This window comes from Parus major, chromosome 24 (assembly GCF_001522545.3).
Source record: "Parus major isolate Abel chromosome 24, Parus_major1.1, whole genome shotgun sequence".
Taxonomy (NCBI): Eukaryota; Metazoa; Chordata; class Aves; order Passeriformes; family Paridae; genus Parus; species Parus major.
In genome coordinates, this window is record NC_031792.1 from 6,122,073 (window position 1) to 6,132,991 (window position 10,919).

The 10,919-nt window shown below is 48.5% G+C and overlaps 1 protein-coding gene and 1 long non-coding RNA gene across 4 annotated transcripts in view; one reads left to right on the forward strand and one right to left on the reverse strand.

Annotated features, from left to right (window-relative positions):
- The window catches only part of KCNJ1 (potassium inwardly rectifying channel subfamily J member 1), a 19,542-nt gene extending 9,074 nt beyond the window's left edge, over nt 1-10,468 (reverse strand). Inside the window, exons 1-2 of one of the 3 annotated variants that reach the window (XM_015649725.2) lie at nt 10,219-10,468; nt 8,327-8,397 (exon numbers count right to left, since the gene is read on the reverse strand). The gene's annotated coding sequence lies outside the window, so the exon portion shown is untranslated. Of the gene's footprint in view, nt 1-8,326; nt 8,398-10,206 lie in introns of all 3 variants that reach the window. The other 2 variants (XM_015649724.2, XM_015649726.2) reach the window with 2 other exon arrangements.
- The window catches only part of LOC117245481, a 24,359-nt gene that overhangs the window by 5,451 nt on the left and 7,989 nt on the right, over nt 1-10,919 (forward strand). The window lies entirely within an intron of this gene.

Sequence of the window (10,919 nt, forward strand, 5' to 3'; positions counted from 1 at the left end):
TAGGATGGAGAGCAGGAATGAGCCTGGATAGGATGGAGAGCAGGAATAAGCATGCTGGGATGGATGGAGAGTAGGAATGAACCTGCTGGGATGGATGGAGAGTAGGAGTGAGCCTGTTGGGATGGAATGCCTCAGGAATGGGCCTGTAGGAAGGGGCTAGCAGCTTCCCCATTCTGTCTTGTTGCTTGTATCAAAATCAGAATCAAGGACTGTCACAAAGAGCTGAATCAATTAGGAGTGGAAGAAAATCTAAGGTCCCTAAAGCAGCCAGCTGGCCTTGGGGGTCTGTCTGTACAGAACCTGATTTGAACCATCCTCTGAGCATCCTCCTGAGGGACACATCTGCCAAGGGACCAGACCTGCTGGCACTGGCAGGGTTCCTTCTTGGCCCTGGCAATGCCACCATGGAATATTTATCCCTGGCAGCAGCTTGGAGTGCTGAGCACTGTGGCTGTGCCTCCAGAGTGACGCCTGAAATGCCAGTTCCATGTGGGAAATGTGATCCTTCCATCCGGCTCAGTGCTAAGCTGGAGTCTTGTCACAGCTCCAGTCCAAGTGACTGCATTTGCCTAAAGCCCAAGTGGAATTTCAAGTGGATACCCCAAAGGATCTTATGCCCTGCCTTACCCTCTCTCCTGCTAAACAGAGTTAGTGTGAGGTGCTGGAGAGAGGCAGAGGGACACCTGCCTGGGGGCTGGGCACCCACAATACCCACTGAGAAAATGCCATATCCTTGGAAGAGGTGTCTCCCACCCCAGATTTCTGTGGTAGCACACAGCTCTGTGTGAGCAGCCAGTGAAAAAATCCCTGAAGTGCCAAACTGTCCCCTTAGATGGGAGAAGGGGAGAGGTCTCATCCTGCTGTCTCAGACCTGCATGGAGCAGGACTGGCCCAGCCCAGCCCAGCAGGGACATAACCAGGACATGCACTGTCCCCTCCTTTCCCCTCCTCATGTCCTGGCTTTTAGGAACAGGCCCATAGCAGCTCTGACATTTGTGGGATGTAGGGATTCCACAGGAACTGTTGGTTGTTCAAGGAACTCAGTCACCTCAGAAGTGCTGCCCTGCCCTGCCAGGGGGGTTCTGCCCTTCTGCCTCACATGAGACCTTCTCACTGTGCTTTGTACCTGTTTTGTAGGGTTTGGCTGCTGCTGCTGAGCAGCCCCAGTGTGACTTGGAGATACCTTTCAATCATATTCCTGTGATAACAGTCACTAATTCCACTCAGGAATGTTGTGCCCTGTACACATGGTTTGAAAGGAGGGGCACAAAAGCTGAGGGGAAGAAATAATTCCCCCATGGGAACACAGGCCAATGAATAAATGAAAGAACAGGCACTGCAGCACTGGGGACTCAAGCAAATCTTGTTTTCTGAAAGCTTAGGGGTGTTTGGGATCCTCAAAGGTTAAAATATTTACCTCAGACATATAAATAAAGGATTTACAGCAATAAAGATATTACTGTTATTGTTAGCAATTAATAATACTGTAAGTGGTGCTGCACAGAAATTAACCCAGGGCTGCATTTACTGGGTGAGAGTTAAAAGCTTCATCTGACTGAGAGCTAAGGACACATCCCATCTGCAAACACTGGGAAGGGTTTGGTAGAGGAACAGAAGCAGCATTTCCTCCTGTCCTGGTCCCTCCAGGAATGTGGCACTTGGAAACACCTCTGGCTGCACAAAGCCATCTGCCAGCATTCAGCAACAATCACTCCACAGGCACCAGAGAAAACATCATTATTGGATATTTTTACAGTGCCAGGTTAATTCCATGGCTGGACTGAACCCTCTGCACCTTCTGCTGGGACAGAGAATTCCCAGGCACCAGCTCAGGGTGCAGCCATGCTGGGATGTTGCCTCTGGACACAGAGAACTGAGAGCTGAGCTGTCTTTCCTACAGGATTTCTCAACAGAACTAATTTCTATTTTCAGACAAATAGGTTTCCACTGAAAATATTCAGGTTTTAGTAGGAAATTGCTGTCTAGGAGAAATGATTTCTCAAGCAAATGATATCTTTTGGGATTTTTAATTTGGTAAAAATATTCCCCGTAAATAATTCTTACTGTAGGAGAGTTGTGTGTGACATGTTGTGGTTGCATGAGAAAAAAACAATAGGGATTCAACTCACCCTCAGTGTTATACTAGATGTGTGTTCTATTTTAAGAGAATTGATTTTGACAGGCTGAGAAGCCTTGAACATAAAGCCTTTTGCTTTTAGTTGAAATTTTTAATGGAGAAAGGCAGGTTTTGTGTGGCTACTTCTGCTCTGTTTTGCCAGACAAAGGCACTGCCCTGTGAATGTGTGAGAAGGGCAGATGGAAATGGGTTCTCACCTGGACCTGTGGGATTGATCTGAATGCAGTGAACCCTCAGCAGCAATGGCTGGAAGGCAAATGCTGCATAAACACCCCCAAAAAGTCACAGGGAAAATGGGCAGGGTCATGTGAGCCAATTCTGCACATTCCCCATTTTGGTGTTTGCTGAGGCATTTAAAGGGTTGAATCATTAACTCCCATTTTGTTTCTCCAGGCTGGCAATGTCAAGTGTCAGTCACCAGTTGCTGCAGGAGCTCGAAGGCAGCTGGTTCTGGGCTTGGGGACACAGCAGGGGACAGACTTTGGCAAGGCAAAGCCACCTGTGAGAGCTGACACAGCTGAACCTGCTCTGCTGTCAGGATACCTCAGCACCCTGCACTGCCGTGTCAGATAAAAGCTCTGATCCTTTCTTTCCAAAGTGCCAGTGAATTTTAGCTGATATTGCTGAGGCCCTGCACCAGACAGGCCCCAGCTCTGGAGGAGGGGGCAGAGAACTCTGGTGAGCTCAGTGGGTTGGGAAAGGGTTCTCCTTACTCAGGGCACAGGGGGAGCATTGCAGCTCTTCTGTCCAGGCTCTGAACAAGGACGAAAACAAGACAGCAAATGCTGTGTGACAGACAGAAAACCTCCCCAGAGTAGTTCAGAGTAGTTCAGAGAGCAGCCAATTCCAGCTCTGGAGCAGAGACATGGTAAAGGGGTGCTCAGAACACAGCCAAGAGCCCAGCTGGCCCTGCCACAGCCTGACTGCATCCTTAGGGGCAGGGAAAGGCAAATAAACCCCTACCCTGTGTGGGACTGCAGCAGGAAGAGCTGCTCTGTGTTTTTAGGATCCAGACTCCAAAAAACTGCTGATACCCCTGGTGTGAATGCCACCCTGGGGATCACAGCTCTGCTGCCATCTCTACCCTGCTTACGGCACCAGGGAAAACCCCAGTCAGCCAGGGAACATTTTCATGGAATGTGAAGAGCAGTGTCCTCACCTTAGGCTGTAATTCCAGCCTTGGTGCTTATCAAGGTGACTTTGGTTTCTAAACTGGCCAAACTCCCCCTGTGCTGTGCTGGCCTAGTGCCAATAACCCAAGCAGATCAGAGAGGCTGTCACACTGCTCTGGATAAGCCAGACTCAAACCCTGCTTTGCCAGGTTTCCATTGGGAATGCCAGCCCCTGAGCACTTCTCAGACAGCAGGATTGGAGAGGAAAGGCTTGGAGATGTACAGTAGGATGTGCTAGGTGGTAGCTGCACTCCCCAGCCTCCCTGAGATGGTTCATGTGAGGATTCACTGGCCTGGAAACAGCAGTTGTTGAGCTGGGGCCCTTACTCTGTGGGCTCAGATGTTTCCATCTCTCTCTAACTGCTGGTCCCTGTCTGCAAGGGAAATAAGAATCATTTCTCTCTATGCAACTATAGAGAGAGGCTATTTTAAGGCTGAGGCTGGGGTTTCACCAGGTGCTGTTTTACTGCCCAGCACCCTCTGCTGTGCCCTGTTAGAGTACTACAGTTGCTTCAGTAGTAACCACAGTGATCCCTGGGCACAGCTGTCAGGGATTCTGAGATCTTTCAGGAGCAGTGATGTGCTATAAATAGAATTTATTGCTATTTGTTTCCCACAGAAGGCAGTTCTTTCACATTTTATCCCTTTCTTCAGGTAAACACAGAACGAAGTGAGGAAGGCTTTCTCCCAAGATCAAAGTGTTTGTGGAGCTCTTCCCTTGTATCATTTATATCACTGAACTGTGTGTGAAGCATTCTCTGCCTGTCTGACTTGCCAGGGATGAAAGGCTGCACTGCAGCCTGAGTTCTGTGCTGCTTGTTACTTAGCACCTCCCATCCCCTTCATTAAATAACAGTAGTCTCATAGTAAATCCCACAAATACACAGTTTACAGAGGGCTTTTCTACTTTTAGTTCTTCTGTTTCTGTTGTGTCTGTTCTGCCCTGCTGTTACTTGCATTTGGCTTTGTTTTGCAATGAAGTTGTCCTCGTTTCCTGAATTTCTGTACGGAGCATCAGTTTCTCTTAGGAATATTAACAGACCCTGTGCTTCATGATCATGTGCTAAGTTCCTCTTAGTGTGCCCAGCCTCTCATTCAGGAGTTTCCCAGCAGATGTGTCGAAAGGAACATCATTCCACACTTGCTCTCCTTTAAAAGACATTTTGGACTTCAGCTTTCAAGCTCACTTTTTACCTCAGATGCATAAAGACCATCCCTGATATCTGCAGTCAGAGTCAGGTGGGCCACAGTGGCACCACAGGGAATGGGAGCATCTGGGGGGGAGAATGCAACCTCTTAATCCTCACTGTACCTCCAGAAAGCAAAGAAACCTCTGGTGACCCCACAGAATTGCTCAAAAGAGAAAGATTCCTTGCATTCCTGAATAGATGCACTTTTCCTTTGGATAATACAGGTTTTCTGCCTTGTGAATTCCTTTAAGTGTCTACCCATGTGATGAGCTGAGCTGACACTGAAGCACATCAGGCACTCCCTGTCGATGTTCCCTGCTGCCCTCTTGCCCTGCTCTCCTGAGCTGCAGCAGCTCCCTGGCAGGCTGGCAGCTGCTGGCTGATGCTCCACCTTGGACCAGTCCAGGCTGCACAATCACAGATCAGACACCGGTGCCTGGGGAGATTTCTGTCCATCACAAGTGCTCCAGACTGGGACTGGTGGGTTTTGTCCTGCCCTTGGCTCCTGATTCCCATGATTTTCAACAACATCTAGTCCCATTCCAATCTCATCTCCACAATTTCCATCCCTCAGCTCCCCCTGACTGCCAGCCCAAGGTGTGGATGACAGCCCGAATTCCAGAGATGCACAGCACAGCCTGCAGCCCCTGCCATGGCCTTTAGACTCAGCCCAAGACTTAGGCCCGACTTCAGAACTTCCCAGCTGAACTCAGAGCTGGTAAAGGCATTTTGTGCTCTTTTGTACAGGGTCTGATGAAGCAGATTTTGTCCATCTGGATTAGAGTCGGCTTGTGCCCAGAGGATTGGTTAAAATGTCCCTGGGATTTATTACAATTTAATGCCATAGAAGCTAAACAAATTTCAGGAAAAATTTTGAGGATCAGATCTCAGCAGGCAGCTATTTGCCTAATGTCCTACTTTTTTATATGTCTCCTGCAGAAAGAAAATAGCTTTTAGTTACACGGGAACCTGATTATTCCCTGAAATACTGGCACTGAAAATTGCCCCTTTTCAGGCCATTTCCTGCTGTCAGGGGCATGATCAGTGCCCTTGGAAGGTGCTGAGGAACACAGGCTGCAGATCTAAAGGCAGGAACACTCTGCTTTACCTGGGATAGGCAATATTTCACCAGCAAGGTTTTTCGATCCCAATCCTCCAGTTACTTTTGTGCTCCTAATTATTTCTATGAGTGTAATTGACTTGCAAGACATTCTTGGCTTGCAGAGTGCACAGAGTGAATTATTGACCCGTCACATGGGTCATTGATGTGAGGAGACGTCAGAGCAAACCGGGTGCAAAGCAGCTACTTTGCATTCCTAATAGCAAATGTAAGCCATTAATAACTGTGCTGCCTGCTGCACTCAGAGCCTGCACAGTTTGGGTTTGAGAAGCATATGGCTGAGTTCATCCTCAGTGTAATTTGAAATTCATTGGGCACGGACTTCATCTCCTTCTGCCACTTGAAAATCTCTCCTGTGCTGAGATGTGCTATGCTAATTCCAGAGTTTATGGCTGACTTGAGATGTTACATTTGAAAAATCAAATCCAATTAAATCAACTTATTACCAAGGTCAGAGACCAGCATTCAGTACATTCATTGCTTGCTATTTCACAGCAAGGAGTAAACTTAAGGAGCAGATTCCGTCTCAACCCAAAACCAAACTAATCTGTCCTAATCAAATGGCTTTTGGCTGCAGGACCTAGGAAGTGCAGTCAAGTGATAAAGCATTCCCCAGAGTCCAAATAGCTCAGCTGAATTCCCAACTTTCCACTTTTTTTTTGTGCACTATGGGACAAATTTTCTCTTCTTTGTGCCAGTTTCCCCATCTGCTCATAAGATAGAAGAGGAACGAGGGGGTTGGCTGGATAAATTCAATGACTGCAAAGTTTTGAGACCTCTTGAGTATGGAGCTGTGGACTGGTAACAGCATCAGCTTGCTGCAGTGAGAGTTGGAATGGAGCACAGATTTTAGGAGAGTGACAGTAAGAGATGCCCCATTGCTATATTGACCTGTTTATTATCTGTGAAGGGAAAAATGTCCTGCGTGTATAATATCTCAATATTTTCAGCAAGGAGTGAAACAGAGGGAATATATGATGGCTTTTGGAGGGAGACAAATATAAAGCTGATTTGCAAATCCTTTTGCAAATTAAAGTCTTAAGTTTAGATTTATGATGAGCTCCCACACTGTGCAAGGCTTTGTATTTAAATTACACCATCACCAAGTGCCCAGTGACTCTTTCTGCCTCTTACTGTTCAGCACCAAATGCAGTTCCTGCAGGAGGTCCTTATGTTCCAGACAGAGCCAGACAGAAAACTGAGAGTGATGTTGACCTCTTGGACTTCCTTTATGTATATCCCACTGTCTCATTTCCAGGGAAAAACAGCTTAACCTGTCCAGGAATTTCATATCCTTCCCACTCATTTAGGAGCTTAAATCTTGGTGGAACTTTCTATGGTGGTGATTCATTCCACCATCCTGAGGGAACTTATTCAAGCGACTCCCATGCCTCAGAATTCCTCTCAGTTCTCAGAAACTGGCATTTCAAAGTGAATTGCTTCAAACTTCCCTGCTCATCAGCTACACAAGCAGTTCTAGGTACCAAGATTCCTATTTTAAGTTTCTGCTTCTGTTAAGTGCCTAAGTTGAACCTGGGACTAAATTACTTCCAAAACTGAAGTTCTGACCTCAGCCATTAATAAGCTTTTAAAAATCTTGTATCAGTTGTGCCACTTCATGTAGGATTCAATTATGCAGCAAACCTTGGGATGTTATTTGAGCTTTTCAGAGTTCTACTAAAGTGGTGTAAAACCCATGAAGGATTTACTCTCACCTCACTTTACCCCTTCAAATGTTTGAAGAGCCCAGGCAGCTCATTTAAGAGAGGCACCAGAGCTGCAGTTTTTATTTGAGGGCTGAAGGAGCTGTTCTTCAGGGCGTCTCCTCTCCCCCAGGGTGACAAGATTAGACACAGCCCCCAAATTTAAACAAAAAAGGGAAGTGAGATGAACTCCTCTCGATATTAACAAACATCCATGCACAGGGTGGCCATTCAGGTCACAGCAGCTCTGCCCTGTGATGCACTTGACACTTGTGTAACTGCCTGATTTTCCCTTTGGGATTGGTATTCCAAGGGCTTTGAGCAGTACCTGGCTGCTTGTTACCCATTCTGGCTTCCTCTGTGCACAGTTCTGCCCCCAGCACAGAAAGTGGTTGGGAGAGTTTATTAAAGCCTGAGGCAAGTTAAATTCCCTTGCCTTTCTCATGGAATGCTGCAGAGGAAGGAGGTTCCCACATCCCAGCCCTGCTTTCCTCCTCACCAAAACCCAAGCTTTCAAACCAGCACAGTGGTGAAAGCGAGAAGAGAACAGACCCTTACCTGAGTGAGGCTCAGCAGGGAGGGTGTGCCCTCATCAGCCCTGTGCTGCTTCCAGCTCCTGCTCTGGGACAGGACTCCTGAAGGTCTCTGGGGGCACCCAGAGCACTGGAACTGAGCTCTAAAGCTCCTTTTCTCTGTGGGCAGGCTGAGCTGCAGTCCAGGCAGGGTGTGTGGTGCTGGTGCAGCTTTGGGATTGTGTGCCCAGGGAACACACAGTGGGAACTCCTGGGGCAGCCTGGCTGGGAAGGGGAAGTTCCATTCCCATGTCAAATTACCCTCGTTCCTGCTGTAATCCAGAGATTTAGGGATGTGCCTTGGTCACAGGGGGCTGAGGTGAGCTGCTGAACCCAGAACAGCCCTCTGGAGCTCTGAACTCCTCTTGGGAAGTGCCTTTCCCACCACCACCCCTGCGAGAACCCCACAGCTCCCCAGGATGTGCTGCTCACCAGTGCTGGGGTGGGCCCACAGGACTTCTGCCAGAGAGGTGAATTCCCAGAGCTGCACTCTTACATTTCTCCTGTCAAGGACAAACAACAAATCTGGATGGAGCTGGAACCCAGCAAGAATCCCATGGCAAGGAAATGAGGCATGAGGCGTCTTTCCCCCACCTGTCTCCCCACCTCCCACCACCATCTCCTTCACATCCCAACACAAATCCATCATTAAGGCTTGGTGCCCTTTGCCCTCATCCTTCCCCACACCACACATCACTTCCACTGAGCTTGGCTGTGTTTCTAAGTCTCTACACTCTCTCCCTTCAATGTCTCCTTGCCAACCTCGGTTCTGTCTGGAATTAAGGACCTCCTTCAGGAGCTGTAGTAGATGCCAAGCAATAAAAGGCCCAAAGAGCCACTGGACAATTGATTTAGCTACTCAAGGAGCCCACCCCTAGAGTTCCATGCCCTCTGCATCCAGCTCCTCACTAATGTGCTCTGTGCTGCCTGGTCCAGCTCCCCCAGACGCTGCCAGGCAGAGCCTGGTGGGATCCAGCAGCCTCAGCTGTGATCAGGGATCCAGAGCCAAAGGCACTGTCCCTGTCTCAGCATCACTGCCCTGTGCATGGAGAGCACCTGTAACTGTGAGAAGCTCTTACACTGCACCTCTGTGAGCTTTTGGGACAGTTTAACTCAAGAGTGGCAGCTCTCAGATAAGCACTTATGGAAAAAGGCTGTGGTATAGGAAATACAGACCAAGCACAAATGGCCACTCTTTCCTTCGTGATCATTCAAACCATTACCTGGTTATTTTTGTAATTCTATAAGGGAGATTTTCCCCCTCTTGTGCACTGGAGTTGCATGATGCAGAAAATTGGTTTGTTTAAGCAAGAGCTCTTATGGTGTCTTTCATCAAATGTTCTCCGAGAACATTACTAATAATTCATTAAAGCAGCACTGTCAGCTGGAACACTTTTAATTACCATTTTCTGACAAGTCAACCCTTAAGTGGTATGCCCTGATTTTTAAATTTATTACTAACACATATGCAGATTTTTCTCTTTCTCTGCTGATGTTTATAGGGTTTGAGAAAAGCAATTGACTGTGAGATTAAGGAAGTGAACCATGCACTACATGTTGTCATGCCCAAAATGGAAGAGAATTTAAGGGTGGTTACTTTTTTTAACTTTAGAAGTTTTGAGAACCTTGTTCCTGGAGCTCTGAGCATCTCCTGCAGCTGAGCTGGGGGAACTTCTGCTCTGAGCTGTTTGTTCTGGGGAACTGAAACACCTCCCAGTTCAGGTAGAGCTGTGGAAACCCTGAGCTGATGCTCATTAACTGTCCACTTACACACACTTAATTAGCCCATCAGTTACACTGAAATTACTCAAGAGTCTCTGAAGCCCAGGTGGCTGCTGCTAACACAGGGTTAAACAGCAGTGCTGGCAGTTCCCACACAGATCTAACGTGTTTGGAGCTTGTACCAGCTTATCCCACCCCAGTTTTTCCCAGAGCTGAGGTTTAAGGCCCTTCTAGCCCTGTGGCACTGTCAGAAATTCACTCAGCATTCCCAGAGGGGAGCAATGGCTGAATTGCCATCACCTGCACTCGGTGTCTGAGGTGACTCCAGTAGATGCAGAGATTTTCTTGGCAGTGTTCTCCTCAGTGGGTGCTTAGTGGGAGCAGAAATGGAGGCAGAGAACTGGCAAAGGGCTGTCCAAGGAGAGGTGAGCCAGTGACAAGGCAGACTAGAATCCACACATGTTATTCCACAAAAAAAGGATTTTTTGGTTCCCTTGCTGTAGTCCTGACATAGCAAATTTGTACAAGGAGACAAAAGGGACAATCTCTAGGGAAACATGGTGGGGAAACAGTAGAACAGAGCCCCTTACCTTGTGTCTTACCCAGTGCAGGTGCCTGCAGAAGGGAGATGGGAGAGGAGCTGCCCGTGTCCCCAGACCAGGGAACTTCCTCAGAACTTGGGTCCAGCAGCTCCTGCATCAAAGGGAGAGAGCCCAAGGCCCTCCTTGGCTTTTATGTGTGGCTGTGGCAGCGCAGACTGGCTGCCAGCTCATCTGTATGCAATGGCTCATTAATGCTGGGCCTCGTCTGTACGGGGCATGTGGAAGGCAGGGGAATGGGCTGCAGGATGGATGGAAAGTCAGCTTAGAGCTGGGCTGCCAGAGTTAAAATGTAATGCAGCGTTACCTGGAGGAGCTGACGTTACTGCTGCTGCCACCAGCCCTGAGACTCGTGTCCCACCCCACCAGCACAGGCACAGCACCAGTGCCTTGGCCACCTGTGAGCTTCAGGCCTTTCCTTTGCATGGGGAGATGGTCTGGGCAAGAACCAGGTGCCTCTTGAAGCCCCCCATATGCTGCAGAACCCTTTGCAGCCCGATATAATGGGGCTGTGCTCTGTGAGCAGGCTGTGCCCAAACTCCTGGTCTAACTTCCCCCCCAGATCTGAGCTGAGCCCCTGAGTCCATCTGAGCCCTTTGCAGAGGGGGGGCTGCAGGAGTGACCCCACTGAGGCCTCAGGAGTGACCCCACTGAGGCCTCAGGAGTGACCCCACTGAGGCCTCAGGAGTGACCCCAATGAGGCC